We start from the raw sequence: 16,257 nt of genomic DNA, 5'->3' as shown, positions 1-16,257 counted from the left end.
TGAACCCACGGTCCTGGGAACCCAGGTTTCCTCATAGCCACCCTCCCATCCAATTTAGAGACAGTGAACAACTCACCTGCGAGCACACCTTTTATGCTCAGTCCAACCAGTCCAGAGCCCACAACCCACCACCTCTTTATTGGGCTTCTCCCCTGCTCTGATCACCCCACAACCAGGTACCCACTCAGGCTAGCCCTACACCCCAGAGTTCACTGCAGTTATTCAAACTGGTCAATTCTGAGCCTGCCTCGCCCATTCTTTCCTGCAGGAACCACAGAAAGGCTCTTGGCCACATTTTCCCCTCTCCCTTCATCTCCTGACCGCCCCCCGTGCTTCCCTGTGTGGCCCTGCATGGCAGATGTGCCTCCTGTTTGTAGGGAACTGTGACTATAAAAGTCTGCCTTTATGACACCCATTTCTGTGTCTGTCTTACTACACCTGATGAAACACGTCCCGGGTCCCCTTACAGTTGGTACAGTGATCAGACACCAGACAGAGATGCTGTGTCTTTAAGCTGCTCTTCGTTTACTAACTGGATCCAACAGAATCCAGTGCCTGTGAAGGGACTGCTGGATGTTGGTGTACCTGACCCTTGATGGCTGCTGCACTGTGTTGTTGTTTTTCTTTTCTTTCTTTCTGTCTTTTTTGTTGTTGTTGTTTTGTTTTGTTTTGTTTTTTTTGTGTGTTTTTTTGGCGGGGGGCTGTTGCTGAGAATCTCCAGCCTAAATTATGGGTCTTGCAAAGCTGGGTCCTCTCTGAGTTGCTGTGTCTGAGACTGAGCGCCTAAGGGCACTCAGCATCTTTTTCCACTTCGGTGGAGCACCCAAGGTCCAGGACAGAGTGCCTGGGGTGTACAGGTAACTGGCTACATCAGTTTCTAGAAAAGGTCCTTCCAAAGGGGATGAGGAGTGACCACCCTCCTACTGGTGTGAGATGAGTCTGATCCACGGACCGGGCAATGCTCACCAGCGGTGGGGCCAACTGAGTCATTTATAGAAAGTGCCTAGTGTCCGGGACATTCTGTGCTCCCGGGCCACTTGAACAATTTCCGCCTTTTCTTCTGAGCCTTGCTGAGTCAGGATTTCGGCCTGTTCCAAGGGTGCTCCCCCATCATGTGTCACGGGCCGTTCATGGGGTCAGTGTGAGGGTGTCCTCCTCAAGGGACCACGGCACTCTACAAATGTTATCGTTCAGCTCACAAACTTTACTGCCGTTCTCTGTCTACTATTATCATGATTCATCCCCCGCCCAGTGGGCTATCAGGGGCCCGGCCCTGGAAACCACTGGCTCAGTGTTTAATGTACCAGGAGAAGGGAAAGGAGTGCCTGGGTCTGGCTCTCCTCAGCCCCTCAGGATGTAGTCTAATTAATGTCCATAGGCAGAGCCCAGCCTGGAAAGATGTGATCACCAAGTCCAGCTCTCTCGGGAGTAAAGGTTTGGGCTAGTCTACCAAGTAAGCTACCAAGACCTGCCCAGGTGATAGGTGAGGGCGAGGGCAACTTAGAATGGATAGTGGAGGAAGGTGAGGATGAAACCCAGTCGTGGCCCTGGAGCCAACTGCAGCAACAAGACTGTAGTTTGTTTCACTAACCTTCCTTCTCTAAGTTACCCTCCTGCCAAGAAAAGAGGCCACCAGGAACCATGGATGAGCTCCGTCCTGAGCTGTGGAGCTGTGTGGTGCAATGGGTGGGCTGTAGTGGCTGGGAACATGGCTGCTTGCCCTCTGGACCCACCGCCATGCTGTCACGATGGTCACGCCTGCTGGAGCTAAAGACTGAGCACAGGGTGGGCAAGACATGGGAGCCTTCCACTTAGCTTGAGAAGGTCCCGTCTTCTTGGCTGAATCTTCCTTGCAACCATGCTGCAGTCTGAGACCTTCCCACCCGATTCTCCCTCCTTCCTTGTCTCCTCTCACAGGTGTCTGACCTGTGGTGTGATCTGAAGGCTCTCCCCACCTTCTCCCGCTCCCAGTATCCCAGAATCTCCTGCTCATCTAAGCCAGTCGTGGCATTTGTTTCTCAGTGAACCCAAACAAATAGATGTGTTACCTCTTTCTGATGGACTGCCATTGTACTTTGAGCTCCATCTGTTTGGTTTCTGTGGCCACCTTACAATTTATTCCAAACTCAGTGTAAAAGGGCGTTACTTATTGGACTCTCCAACCTCAACAACATTTAAATAAGTTTAAAACTTTAAGTATTTTTTTGCTACAAAATTTTTGTGCATTTTGTTAGATACTTTGATTTTGTTGTTGTTGTTATTATTGTCTTTTCTAGTTGAGTATTGCTGGTGTGGAGAAATGTTTTTGATTTTTAGGAATTGATCTTGTATCTGGAAACTCAGATTAATTCATATTAATTCTATGATTGTATTTTATGTTTTTTATATTGTTGATCATATCATTTGCAAATAACGCCAGTTTTGTCCTTCCCCTTTCCATGCTTTTTTACTACTTATTTCTTTCTCTTCTTATGTTGTCCAAAACTCCTGTTACACATTGAATTGTATTGGTTTAGCTGGCATCCTTGTTCATTTTCAGCCTACATGAATGATTCTGGGTTTGTTAAGCACGGTTTTTGCTATAGGTTTTTATTGCATAGCTTTTGTAACGTTAAGGAAATTCTCCTGTTTCCTTTTTGTGTTTGCTTTAAAAATAATAATAAAAATAATTTTTTTCTGCAACCAAAGAAGAAAAAGCAAATTTTCTCCTTTAGTTCACTGACTTGGTGAATTACATTGATACATGTCTGCTCAGGATGTATTATTATTATTATTATTATTAATACACTACATGATTTTGATAATATGTCTGAAATAACTGGTTAGTTGTTTATATTTATTTTCTCTTGCTTCTGTAAGAATACGACCCCCCAATTTTTAGCTGGATGCATGGATGCACCAAAGGAAAACTACATTTTCCAGCCTGCCTTACAGCTAGATATGGCCACATAACTAAGTTTGGCCAATTGTGAGTGGAGCTAAGGTCTGCGACTTCTAGATCAGATCTTTCCAAAGGGAAAGTGTAAATTCTTGTTGCTCTTGCACCTATTTCTGTTGGCTGGAGTGTGATGGTAGTGGACTCGGGGACACCCTAGGGATCCGTGACCCCAAAGATAGAAGGAGCCTGGGTCCTAGTGCTGGGGAGCCAGCAGACCAGCCCTGGACTGACGTGAGGGATCCATTCCCATCCTGTTTCAAGCATTGTGGGAGGGGAGGAGAATCTGTTTCAATATCCAAACCTGGATCCCAAATAAGACAGAGACAAAAGTTATCTAATATTTTGCTTGGGGATTTTCATCTACATTCACAAGTTATATGAACTTGCAATTTTTAGACGCTCTTTACCTGGCTGAAACTTCAGGTTATAGTAGTGTATGGCTCTCATTATGACTGCCTCTCTGGTTGAAACATTATTTGGTGGTATGTTTTTAGTTTCCAGATACAAAGGGTCTTTAAGCTATCTTTTTGTTGTTGATTTCCATTTATATTCTCTGTATTTCTTCATTTCTCTTCACGAACGTCCATCTCTCTATTTCCTCCCCAGGCCTCTGGGCTGCTTTGTTGATCAGATCTTTCAACGTCCTTATCTGTTAAATCCATTTTGTTATTCAACCCATCTACTGAGTTCTTTATGTCAACAATCACACGTTTCAGGCCCTGCATCTCCAACTGATTCTTCTTTCTAACTGCCTGTTCTTTCTTCGTGTTTCCAGTGGGCTCCCTCATCCCTGGGGAAAGCCTTCATTCTGGCCTGTCTGTGTGACTTCACTGGAACAAGGGATTCAGATTTCCTCTGCAGGCTCCATGCACCTCAGAAATCTTGCCATCCTGTGACTCACCACCCCCAGGGCCCTAGGGGCCTGGACAACCATGTACCTGGTAAAAGGGCCCAAACCTACTTTCAGCTTTGCTTTGATAAGTGAGCCTGCAACCAGGGGAATGGGGAGAATACACCTCAGGACAGAAGGTCCCTCAGGTACCTTTTGGACCCAATCATTCCCCATTTTCTGAACCCCAGCTCCATGGGCAAAATGCCATGCAGAATTCTCAATAATTTATGTCTATATTATGCCCTCAAGGAGTTGGCATAACTCCCCAGTCCTTTAATGTAGGGGCACATAGTGATTTTTTTCCCAGGAGACAGTATAGAAAGGGAATGAGGACAGTAACTTCACTGTGGAGAAACCTGACAGACACACCTCAGCCAGGTGGTCACATCAGCAGTGATAAGTCGTGTTGGTGATGTGATGAGAATGATGCTTTACCTCTGTGGCCTTCCTCCAAAAAACATACGTCACTTCAATCTAATTAAGAAAAAGACACCACAAATTCCAATAGTAGGACATTCTACCACTTGGTAGGTACTCCTCAAAACTGTCAAGGTCATCAAGAACAGGAAAGTGTGAGAGACTGTCAGCCAAGAGGAGCCTAAGGAGACATGATGACTAAATGTAAGATGGAGGAGGAACATTAGGTAAAACCAAGGAAATATGAATGAAGTATCAATATTGGTTCATTCATTGTAACACATGTACCATAATAGATGGTAATGGGGAAACTGGGTGTGGAGTACGTGGGAAGTTTCTGCAGTATCTTCACAATTTTTCTGTAAATCTTAAAAGTTCTGTAAAATTAAAAGTTTATTTTAAAAAGTGTAAAACTTTTGTGCTTCAGTGGATGCCATACATAAAGTGAAAAGACAATCCAGAAGATTATTTTTCTTAATAGGAGAGAAGGGAAGCAGGCAGAGGTGATGATGCTTGTAGAAACGCAACAGCTTAACCTTTTGTTTCCTTCTATCTGCCCCCATAGAAAGGAGAGTCTGTAAGATAGATCCTTTCAGGGACTTTGCTTCACCTTTGTGTTTGCACCTTATGCCTCCCTGTTTGGTCCCAGAAAGATGACTGGACAGTCAATGACGAGTAAGATTCCTCACGGAAGGAACAACTCAAGCCAGACGCAGTCGTGGGGACCAACAGGAGAACCCACGGGGTTCACAGAGGTGGGCACAGCCCCCACCTTCCTCAGGCTAAAGAAAGCCTCAGCCTCTGTGGCTGCATTTTTTCCCAAAACCTGCAAGGGAAGTGATTCAATGAGGTGCTCTCCATCTAGTCATATGTATATAGGTTTTGTCCCTCGGGGAAGTTGAGACTTAGGGTCCAGCTGTCTGCAGGCAAGGGTGATTGACTCCAATTGGTTTTCTATTAAGATGTATGAGATTCACAGATAATGCTAATGCCTTATGTGAATATCAATAAAAGCCATCAGTCGGCTTGATTCTGGGTTTGTCTTTCATGACTGTGAGGCCCCCTGGCCTTCTGAGATTTAACTGCATTAAGTCTCTGTTTCTTTCTTTTTTAAAAAACTTAACCTTAAGCCGCTCCTTTTCCTTCCCTCACTGCCCGTGTTGCGCTTGACGCGGCAGATGCTGAGTATTTTTCATGTTGTACTGGCCATCTGTGTGTCTTCTTTTGTGAGGTGTATGTTCGCATCTTTTGCATACTTGTATTATTGCATCAACTGTCTTCTTGAGTTTTATGTGGAGTTTTCTTTGGCTTAAAACAACAAAACTTATTATCTTATACTTCTGGAGGTCAGAAATCTCATGGGGCTAACTTCCAGGGGTCAGCAGGGCTGGGTTCCTTCCGGAGGCTCTAGGGGAAGATCCATTCCCTCGCCTTTTCCAGCTTCTGGAAGTCACCTGCTCTCCCTGCCTTGTGACCCCTTCATCCATCTTCAGCCGACAGTGTAGGAACGTCAGATCTGTCTGTCTGACTCTGACCCTCTGTCTCCTTCTTCGAAGGGCCCTGTGATTAGACTGGGTCCACCTGGGTAATCCAGGCTATGCTTCCCATCTCAGGATCCTTAATGACATCTGCAATGTCCTTTGTGCCATCTAAAGAAACATATTCACAAGTTTGGGAAGGTTAGGACAGGGACATCTTTGGGGGTATCATTATTCAGCCTACCACACCCACAATCTATTATTAACTGAAAAAAGCTAGCAATAGAACAATGCATATAGATTCTGCATTAATGTAAAAAAAACCCACCACTAAATGTTATCATTGAGGTTTAGGAGCTCTTTTTATGTTCTAGATCAAGTTCCTTGTCAGATAGCTATTGTGACTATCATCTCCCAATCTGTGGTTTGTCTTTTTGCTTTCTTAATGGTGTGTTTGGAAGAGCATTTTGATAATGTCCAATTTGTCAATTTTTTTTATAACTTTGTGTGTCCTAAGGTCATAGCCTTTCCCAAAGTCACAAATATTTTTCTCTTAAAATTTTTTCTAGAATTTTTATAGTGTTAGCTTTGATGTTAAGCTCAATGATCCATTTTTTTGCACTCCTTTCACAGTACTTATTTTACACCTGTTATACCAAACAGCATTTTAAACACTGACATATCAACTCTCTAAATAAGATAAAGCAAAGACAAAAGTCTTTATCTTATGAGAAACAAAATACACCATCATTTAGTCTTCAAACATTATCGCACTTTAACTTTCATAATTTTACAATGTATTCGTGAAAACAATCTGCAGACTAGTTTTTTGTTTGTTTGTTTTTAAGGAGGACGCAGCTCACAGTGGCCCAAGCGGAGGATCGAACCGGCAACCTTGGTGCTACCAGCACCACTCTCTAACAAACTGAACTAAATGGCCACCCCAGACTAGTTTTTTTTTTTTTTAAAAGTCTTCTTTTTATTATTTTATTGAGATTTTAGTGTGCTTTTTTTCGTGTTTTTTTTTTTTTTTTTTTTTTAAGATTTTATTGGGGAAGGGGAACAGGACTTTATTGGGGAACAGTGTGTACTTCCAGGACTTTTTTCCCCAAGTCAAGTTGTCCTTTCAGTCTTAGTTGTGGAGGGCGCAGCTCAGCTCCAGGTCCAGTTGCCGTTGCTAGTTGCAGGGGGCGCAGCCCACCATCCCTTGTGGGAGTCAAACCGGTAACCTTGTGGTTGAGAGGACGCGCTCCAACCAACTGAGCCATCCGGGAGCTCAGCGGCAGCTCAGTTCAAGGTGCCGTGTTCAATCTTAGTTGCAGGGGGCGGAGCCCACCATCCCTTACGGGACTCAAGGGATTGAACTGGCAACCTTGTGGTTGAGAGCCCACTGGCCCATGTGGGAATCGAACCGGCAGCCTTTGGAGTTAGGAGCATGGAGCTCCAACCGCCTGAGCCACCAGCCCGGCCCCCAGACTAGTTTTAACAGACAAATTAAAGAACACTTTTAAGCAAACATGACTGTCCTAAATTTTTTCTTAGGTAAGAATTTTACAAACATTACTCATATTAGCAGTAATAGTGGAACTGGAGAGTATTGCACTTCTCCAAGCTGCACGGCCTGAACCACCAAAAGTATGGTGGAACTTGTGGTCCTTTCCAAGGTCACAGCTCTTGCAACCTGCAGATCTCAGTCCTCGCATCTCCCTGTGCTTGTGGACTGGTTTGCTGAGCTGCTGGGTGTCAGGATTCCGTCTGATAGCCTTGTGGAATGGATCAGTGGGGATCACCTCAAAGAATTTGTACATGGAATCTTCACCAACCCAGTAAGAAGTCAGGACGCTCAGAGCCCCACAGTGGCACCCAACTCACTCCCTGGCAACAGACTGAAGGCTTAGAGTACACTTTAGCTGGTTAACACAGTGATGGACAGGCTTGCCATAGGTTGCACCCTTAGGAACTGGGCGTTTGCGGCCACCAAGGCAGACACGAATCCAATAGATGACATAACCTTGCCTTGGTCTTGTATCCCAGCCCGGGCGCTTTATCAGGCTGGGTGGGGCGCGGGACCCGGTGGGGCACAGAAAGCTGGTGGTACTACCAGCAGCGCACCCTGAGAAGAAACTGCATTACATCGGACTGCTTCTTCCGCCATAGCTCCTGGATGTACTTGTAAGCGCCCATCTTAGCTTACCTGATGGCTGTGGTCAGATGGAAAGAAAGGCAATGATCCATTTTTTAGTTAATTTTGCATTCGATGTGAAATAAGGGGAGAGGACCACTTTTTTTCCCCATTCAGTAGCTCCAGCACCATTTGTTGAAAAGACAATCTTCCCCTCTTTGAAATATCTTGGCACCTTTATCAAAAATCATTGACCATACACGTGGGAGTCTAATCCTGGTCTCTATACCATTTCATTAATATATGCTTATGTGTGTCTATCTGTACACTGACATCCTATTTTTGTAATACTGTGGCTTCATAGTAAGTCTTAGAATCAGGGACTGGCCAAGTCCCCTAAATTTGTTCCCTTTCTTCAAAATTTCTTCAGCTTGCCATATAAATTTTAGGATCAGCATTCAATTACTACAAAACAAACAAACAAACAAACAAAAAACTGGCCTCATGGGATATTGACTGGGATTACACTGAATCTATAGATCAAATCAGGAAGAAATGACACCTTAACAATATTGATTTTCCAGTTCCTGAATATGACGTATCTCTCCATTTTAGGTCTTCTTTTATTTCTGTCATTAGTGTTTTGAAGTTTCTGGCATATAGATCCAGCACATATTTTATACTAGATTTATTCTTAAATATATCATTTGATGGATGTCATTAAAAAGTGGCACTATTTGTTCATTTTTATTTTCCAATGATATGCTAGACTATAGAAATACAATTGCCTATTGTGTATTGATCTTGTACCTTGTGACCCTGATACATTCCACATATTGTTTTAGTAGTTTTTTTTAACAGTTTATTATGATTTGTGAGTGTAATTTTAAAAACATCGGTCCATTAAACCATGTATAAATAAGTATGCAAAAAGCCTGCAAAACAAAACAAAATTATACTTTAAACATGTTTAAGGATAGAGACTATCTGAAATTCTGGATTTTCCAGTCCCTTCGGTCTTATGCGATGGCAGCCAAGTAATCCTTCACTTCAGTTGCAGTTAGCCTCCTAAATCCAGCTTCATTGCAGATTCCAACTTCTGTTATCTTCTGTCATTTGCCCTTCGAAGCTTCCCATCAGGGTTAATATGGCTGTATGAATGGCATCTTCAAGTTCTAGATCTTGTATCTTTTCTCAAGGAAAGTTTTCCCATTCACATAATTCCTTCCCACTGCTGTGGCTTTCCAGGCAAAGTAAGCTCCAGATGGCTCTGACTGACATAAATACGGGCATTCCCCATTCCAACCACAAATTAGTAAAGAAACTCCATATGGATGAACACCACCTGCCTGGGTATATTCTTGCATCACAGAAGCTACTCTCTGTACCAGCTGACCTGTGGGAATGGGTTCTCGGTAAACAAGACAGTATTGCTGAGCCAGTTTTCGAACTCTGTGCACAAGCACTCTGTAGTCTGGGCCCGTGCCGCTACTATACACCAAGCCTATGTGTTTGGCAATTGGTTCCACTTTGTGTACACTTCATCATACAGAATGGATTTCTGCTTCTTCTCAGTTGCTAATACCACACCATTGGAAGCTTTAATTCCCACTGGAAGAGCTCCTCCAGCCCCAGCAGCCAAAGCATATTCAATCTGGACAAGTTTACCAGACGGGCTGAATAGTCAGCGAAAAGCTGTAACCGCGCTCCGCCATCTACTACCCAGAGAGCCCTCCAGTAGTTTTTGCCACCCAAAATTTTATTACGAAAAATATCAAGCATGCCAAACAAGTTAAAAGACTGTTACACCAAACAATCATATAGGCACTACTTAGAGCCTACCGTTAACATTTGATTGTATGGCAGGTCCTCGAAGAACATCCTTTCATTTGACATTGTGTCATTGTAACATTGATGAGACGCGTAGGAACTTAACTCTTGTTTATATTAACCTGTGGTAAAATTGGTTTCATTACACATCGCTTCACTTAAAGTCACACAGCCTATAGACAACATTAAATGAGGACTTACTGTACTTACTTTATCAAGCACCCATCCATACAGTCATCATCTTGATTTTTCAATGTGTTTCAAAATAAGTCTTTAGCCAAAACTTTACTTCCGTCTAAATACTTCGGCATTTAAAACAAGGGTTCAACATATGTTGATAGTTCTTTTTTTCTTTTTAAGATAAAATTTACATGCAACTAAATGCACAAATCCAACTGTATACTCAATGAGTTTTGACAAATGCAGACACCTGTGTAAACCAAACCCCTATTGATATGTAAACCACTGCCATCAATTTGCAATTCCTTCTTACCATGTTTCCCTGAAAATAATACCTCGCCAGACAGTCAGCTCTAATGCTTCTTTTGGAGCAAAAATTAATGTAAGACCCGGTCATACGTCATATTATATTATTTAAGACAGGGTCTTATATTAATTTTTGCTCCAAAAGACACATTAGAGCTGACTGTCCGGCTAGGTCTTATTTTCGGGGAAATATGGTAGTCAATCCCCCGCCTGCACCTTCCAGTGGCAACCAGTGTTTGGATTTTTCCACCATAGATTAGTCTTGCCTGCTTTAAGATGTCTTACCAATGGAATCACACAGTGTAACTTTCTTGTGTAAGGCCATTTTCACGTAAACGTTTTTTGACACTTTGCTCCTTTTTATTGTTACTATTTCATTGTATGAATTCACCACGATTTGTTCATCCAGTCACCTGTAGATGGACAGGGGACCAAGAGTTCCTCCAGAGTGGTGAGAACATCCCGTGGTTTGAATTTCTAAAATTATCTTGGTGTGCGTGTTTCCTCTGCAGAGGTGGGACAAGAGTTGTTCTTTAATACTTGTAGCCTCCTTGGGGAGTTGACAAAAGTTGACCTGGGGCACTGAGGCTGGGGCTTGGTAAAGCCCCAAGGGTTATGTTTTTTACAACTTCTATCCTGCCAGAAGTGTTTTTTTGTTTTGTTTTTTTTATCAGAAGTGTTTTTTATGGTCCTTATCAGTTTCTCCACTTTGAATTCAGGAACCGAGGGCTGTCCAACTAGCCGCTTCCAGGCTTTCCAGGCAGCACCCGGAGCCAGAGGGGCGTTATCTTTCCTGAGGTCTCCATGTTTGCCAATGTTCCTGACTTTCCAAGACGTGACCGTACTGTCTGTAGACTGGGACTTCCTGGGCTATCAAACAAGCATCAGAGCGGTGTCCTGGATCATTGTGCAGGCACCTTTGCCATGCGGCTTCTGAGAGTGCAGCCAGCCCTGAGTAAGTGAGACATGGCTGGGCAGGGGCATGGTCACAAGTCTGGTTAATCTGGTGATATCCTGGCAGGAAGGCCGGCCAACCCTGACTGAGGCTGTGCCAACAGTTACAGTGCCATGGAAAGTTGTCAGGTCACTTCTTTGGAGACTCCTCCAAAAGTTAAACACAGAATTTCCACGTGACCCAGCAATTCCACTCCTAGGTATCTATCCAAAAGCACTGAAAGCAGGGAGCCAACAGATCCCGCCACCCACGCTCAGAGCAGCTTTATTCATAACAGTCAAAAGGTGGAAGCAACCCAAGAGTCTATCAGTGGATGATGGATAAACAAAATATGGTGCATACATACAATGGAATATTATTTGGCCATAATATTGTGATACATGCCAACCTGATGACACTGAAACCCTAACCTTGAGGACATTATGAAATAAGCCAAACACAACAGGACACATATTATATGAGTCCATTCACATGAGGTGTCTAGAACAGACAAATTCAAAGACAGAAAGTAGAACAGGGGTTCCCAAGGGCCAGGGGAGGGAAAATGGGGAGTTACCGCTTAGTGGGGCCAGAGTTTCAGTTGGGGAAGATGAAAAAGTTCTGGAGATGGATGGTGGTGATGGCTGCACAACGTGAATGCACTTAATGCCACTAAGCTGTACACTTAAAAATGGTTTAAATGGTCAATTTTATGCTGTATGTGTTTAATCAAAATTTTTAAAAATTTTGGTACAGGCAGTTTGTTTAACATTTGACCACTACTCTGGATAGTTTCATAGACGAGGAAAGTCAATATGTCATATTTTCAAAGAATCATCATCTTATTAAGATCTCCTAATAACTCAGTAGCTTATAATCCATATGATCTCCCAATGGATATTTTTCCTTAATATTGATTGTTCTAATTCAGTTGGAACAAGATAACATTCAAGGGTGTTACATTCCAGTTTGTACAAGTGTAGCCTATACAGATTAGAGATAGATCGAGAGAAAAGATTAAGGGCTTCCTTATATGCATTTCTGAAAAAAGAACACTGAAAAAGACCAGCTATACATAATGCATAAACAGTCATTAAAAATACCAATAGTACTCTAAAACAAATAACTTCAGTTGGTTTTTCTCACTGTTCATCAGACAAACCACAAAAAGGAAAAGTATAAAGTAAGGCTAATACAGACATCTCACGCTCCAGCTCCAGCTCTCAAGACTAATTATATAATCACGAGGCATGAGCCTAGCTACAGAAATTTTAAGCCACAAAGAAAAGCTCATCTGATTGCCCGAAGAATAATCCTGATGGAACCCAATGGGGGTACTTATCTCCCCCAAAACCCATGAATCTCATTTAAATAAAAGACACAAATGGTGTGTTCAGACCCCATAATTTTGAGAGAAGTTTCTAGAAATGTATTGCCGGTTCTCACAATTTTGAGAGAAATTTCTAGAAGTTGAGTATATATTGACAGAAAATTTTAAGCAGAAAAAAAACAAAACCCCCAAACCCACAGGATGTTCAGCGTGACACCAGGAGAATAAATGGGAAGTGACTCCGCTGGATAGGGCTAAGGAAACGGGAATTAAAACAAGGCATTGTTTTTCATCTCTGTGGTCTGGGGAGATGGGCATGGAATTTGCTCTACAAACAGTGAATCAATCCTTGAGCAGACCAGACTAAGTTGGGTCTCAAACATTCGGCAGGAGTGCAGGGCACAGCACCAAAAACCTTTGGGAAAATACCAGCTAGACCTGTGAGCTGGGTCCTGTGTCCCCCAGGTGCCCTGTAGACAGGACGAACATGGCAGCTGAGTAACATGCTCTGGGCTTCGGGAGAGAACTGAGACACACAAGAGAGAACAGCAGAATTGTAAATGCTTTCCCTGAAAATTGGCCATTCCTTTTCTATCTTCAAGTAGGATTTGAACCTTTCAGTGTGAGGAATTGGGTCCCAGACACATTCTTGCATTCTTGAGTGACTGTAACTTGCTTCACAGTTAAGTGGGACTCCAGAATCAGTGTTTAGGGAAAGTGGTCTTTTCATGAAATAATTAAGTCTCTCATGCATCAGTTAGAAACGGAGTTAGCTGTTGATGACAAGGCCACCCTGTGGCTTGACTAAGCAGGGGTTTGTTTTTCTCTCCTGCAGAGGACGTGCTCACTGTCAGGTGTCAGGCGTTGGGGGCTGGTAGGATGGCACAGCCTGCAGCTCCTTCTGCCTTTCTGCTAGGCCGTCCTCGGCACGGGTGTCACTCCTGAAGTTCACTTCATGGCCTGAGATGGCCACTGCATTGCCAAACAGTAATGGGACATCCCAGGAAGGAGGAGGGGCAGGGGCAGAAGGGTGACCAGCCCCTTTAAGAACTTTCTAGAAGCACCACCCGATGCCTCCCACTAACTTCTCCCTAACCGCCACCAGCAAGAGAGCTGGAAAAGGCCACCCCAAATTAAATCTGGATTTTGACAGGAGGGAAGAGGGAGTTATTACATATCAGGGAGAAAATTAGCAGTTCCCCAATTGGGAACATATGAAACTTGTGGGTATTTTCTTCCTTTTTTTCAGATTTTAAATAAAATCTTTTGCAGGTGATATGAATTTAAAATAAAATCTTACAGATACAACCGCTGATATATTTGCTCTGATTAGAAAGTAAGGAAGCCGTTGAATTCCAACTAATTCAAAATAAAATTTTCCTATTTTTTAAAGAGGAATCAGCAAATATACCAGAAAAGATTAATAAGCTAGATGTAGTTAACCATACAATAAAATTAGAATGAAAGTCATGAGAAATATTCAGAAATTTTTAGACAGAAAACTGCAAACTTTATTGAGGGACACAAAAATGATCTGCACATAAGGAAAGTCTATGTTACTAAAGGGAAAGAATTAACATAATAAGTTGTAATAATGGTAACAGCTAACATGTAGTGAGTGCTCCGTCTGTGGCAGAAACAGAACTCCGTTTAATGGGTTCATGAATGTCTCACCTTCAGTCCCAAGGCAGACGTTAAAGTGATCCCCTATTTAAGATGACAGTGAGACACAGAAGGGGCTGAACTTGCTCCTTTCCTGCATCTAAAAAGGGACAGAGGAAATCAAGCACAGCCAGATGTCTACAGCCACGCATCTGTCACTGTCGCAGTTCACTTAAAACTTCATGTAGTCCCCTCACCCCAGCTTTCTTGAGAGATAACTGACATAGGACATGGTGCAAGTTAAGGTTTCTGTTTTGTGGTGTGTTCTGGAAGGAGTGAGGGGACCTGGTTGGTGCATGTGATGGGTTGAGGCAGATGTTTGTGGTGACAGTTCTACGTGTGGTTATTTCAGAGTTGGGAAGAGAAAGAGAACTCAAGGCCATGCCCGGGTTCAGTTTAGATTCCAGCAAAACAAGGAAGCTGTGCCTGGAAAGACAGAGGCGTGAGTCCCAGCCATGGCAAATGCAGGGGTGCAAAGAAGGAAAGACCTGGCAGCGGTGTGTGGCCACACCAGAGGGGAGAGGACACGTCCAGGGAAGGAGGTGGAAACAATGGGATGGCCATGGAGCTTTAGAAAGAAGTGAGGATTCGTATATGGGAAATAATCCAAGTTAAAAATAAGGCAAGTGTCAAACAATCAGGGCGGTGTTATGGGAACGCTCTACCTGGCTGACAGTGGAATTTATCTGCATCACAGTACTTACTGATCATTTACTTCGCTAAAAACAGAGATATACTCACATTTGGAGGTTAGAGAGAAGGTGGGGAGTAAAAGAACTAAAACCTCAAGTATACAAGGAATGAAATACATAATGCTGAAATAAATGTAAAATGCTTACACATTAAGACAAAGCGAAACAGGCATTAGCTACACAAACACATGAATTAGATACACAAAAGTAACGACCAGGAAAAAGAGCTCACAAAGTTGAAAACCATGGCTCCTAAGTCACAGGGGGGGCATTTTTGTTGTTGCTATGGACCTTTGGTGTGTTTGATTTTTAAATTATTGTATATGTTATTTGATGTTTTTAAATAAAAACAAAACAGAATTAATACTACCAGTAAATCATTTCAATTAACCCACACAATTATGTTTTTAGCAAGGTCTTTTCTCTCCTTGGTGAAAACTTTCAGTTCCTGCGTGATAGGGTTCTCCTTTGAGAATCTCATCCCTTCTGAGTCATCAGCATTTCTAGGGCATGGCTCTGTCAGTCGGGGGTGAACAGCCTCTCACTTAAATGGCGAGCTGCCTTACGGAAGGGAACTTATGTTCCTGTGCACACTTGGTGGGATGTTAAATTTGTTCTCAGATGGTGGTCAGGGACGTACAGAAACCTAACCAACTCAAGTAATGATGTTAAGAATTAGACTTCACCTTAAACACATTTAGTTTTGCATTCCAAATTACATTTCTTTAAGCAGATTTAAGGGAGAGGGGGCGCCTTATCAGAATCCTGAATCAGACACCTCAAGGCTGAGGGGGGAAAATAACCTAACGCCGGGTTTAAAATTTAGCTCCCACCGCAATTTTGGGGCTTCAAAAACCAGCCAAGGAAAAATCGGCAGGCTTCCCTTCAGATGAGGTTTCCTCTGAAGGCGGCCCTGCTCTTAGAAACAGAAAACTCCGACTCTGGGTCTCTGACATAGATAGAGAATATGAGGCTGAAAGTGTAACCGGATTCTGTCCTCAGTTTGGGAAGTTTCTTACCAAATGATTCTAATTTGACTGGAGTGTTAGTGAATGAGCTCCCGGGAGGTGCTTCCTGGGGTTTCCGCGGACCCTGGCACCTGGACCCAGCCAGAAGCAGAGACCAGCCGCGGAGGCGAATGCTTGGGCTCTGGGGTCTCACCATTGTGTTTGTCTGCTTTCTGGGGGAGAGTAGGGAATACCATTACGAAACAGATTTTGTGTCCAAGATGATGGGTATTGAAGTTGCCCAAGTTTCATTCTAAAACATTTTTACTGGATAGTTTTATCATTACCATAGGTTTTCAACTATGCTTTGTGGTGGCTTTGTGTAAGCCCCTGCAGAATGCTAACAGGGACACAAGGCGTCTGATCCAGCGGCCCGCAACCTGTGGTATGCACAGCACTCCCCTCCGTGCTTATTAAAAATGCAGGCTCCCAGGCTCCACCCCCAGCATTTGGGTTCAGCAGGCCTGGT

At 43.2% G+C, this 16,257-nt stretch overlaps 2 pseudogenes; both read right to left on the bottom strand.

The window, feature by feature from the left end:
* Positions 1 to 7,177: 7,177 nt before the first annotated feature.
* Positions 7,178 to 8,023, bottom strand: LOC109434216 (large ribosomal subunit protein eL15; annotated as a pseudogene).
* A 759-nt stretch (positions 8,024 to 8,782) lies between these two features.
* On the bottom strand, positions 8,783 to 9,700 carry LOC109434223 (proteasome subunit alpha type-2; annotated as a pseudogene).
* Positions 9,701 to 16,257: the final 6,557 nt, after the last annotated feature.

The sequence above is a fragment of the Rhinolophus sinicus genome, linkage group LG10, assembly GCF_036562045.2.
Source record: "Rhinolophus sinicus isolate RSC01 linkage group LG10, ASM3656204v1, whole genome shotgun sequence".
NCBI classification, from domain to species: Eukaryota; Metazoa; Chordata; class Mammalia; order Chiroptera; family Rhinolophidae; genus Rhinolophus; species Rhinolophus sinicus.
Note: the sequence above shows the minus strand (reverse complement) of the source record. Positions and strands in the feature narration are given on the sequence as shown.